The sequence below is a fragment of the Penaeus monodon genome, chromosome 28, assembly GCF_015228065.2.
Source record: "Penaeus monodon isolate SGIC_2016 chromosome 28, NSTDA_Pmon_1, whole genome shotgun sequence".
NCBI classification, from domain to species: domain Eukaryota; kingdom Metazoa; phylum Arthropoda; class Malacostraca; order Decapoda; family Penaeidae; genus Penaeus; species Penaeus monodon.
This window is the reverse complement of record NC_051413.1, coordinates 19,996,833-19,997,045: the sequence shown is the minus strand read 5'-3', so window position 1 is coordinate 19,997,045 and position 213 is coordinate 19,996,833. Positions and strand designations below refer to the sequence as shown.

Sequence of the window (213 nt, the reverse complement as noted above, 5' to 3'; positions counted from 1 at the left end):
CGAGAGGCAAGAAGGCCAGACCACTGATGCTTACCACGTTAAAGCTGTCTGGCCACTCTCAGGGAACAACATCCTGGTCCCTTCTCTGTCTTCAGACGGTATGCCTCCCCCTCCCCCCCCCCGCCTAATTATTACAATCATTTTTTCCCTTTCCGTATCGGCAAAGTTTTTTTCTACGGGAGGGGAAACTTTGCTGATTTTATCGTTAGGAAT

General features: G+C 49.3%; 1 protein-coding gene across 1 annotated transcript in view; it reads right to left on the bottom strand.

Annotated features, from left to right (window-relative positions):
- Positions 1 to 213, bottom strand: part of LOC119591414 (dipeptidase 1-like) — a gene marked incomplete at both ends in the record, with an annotated part of 94,984 nt that overhangs the window by 82,226 nt on the left and 12,545 nt on the right.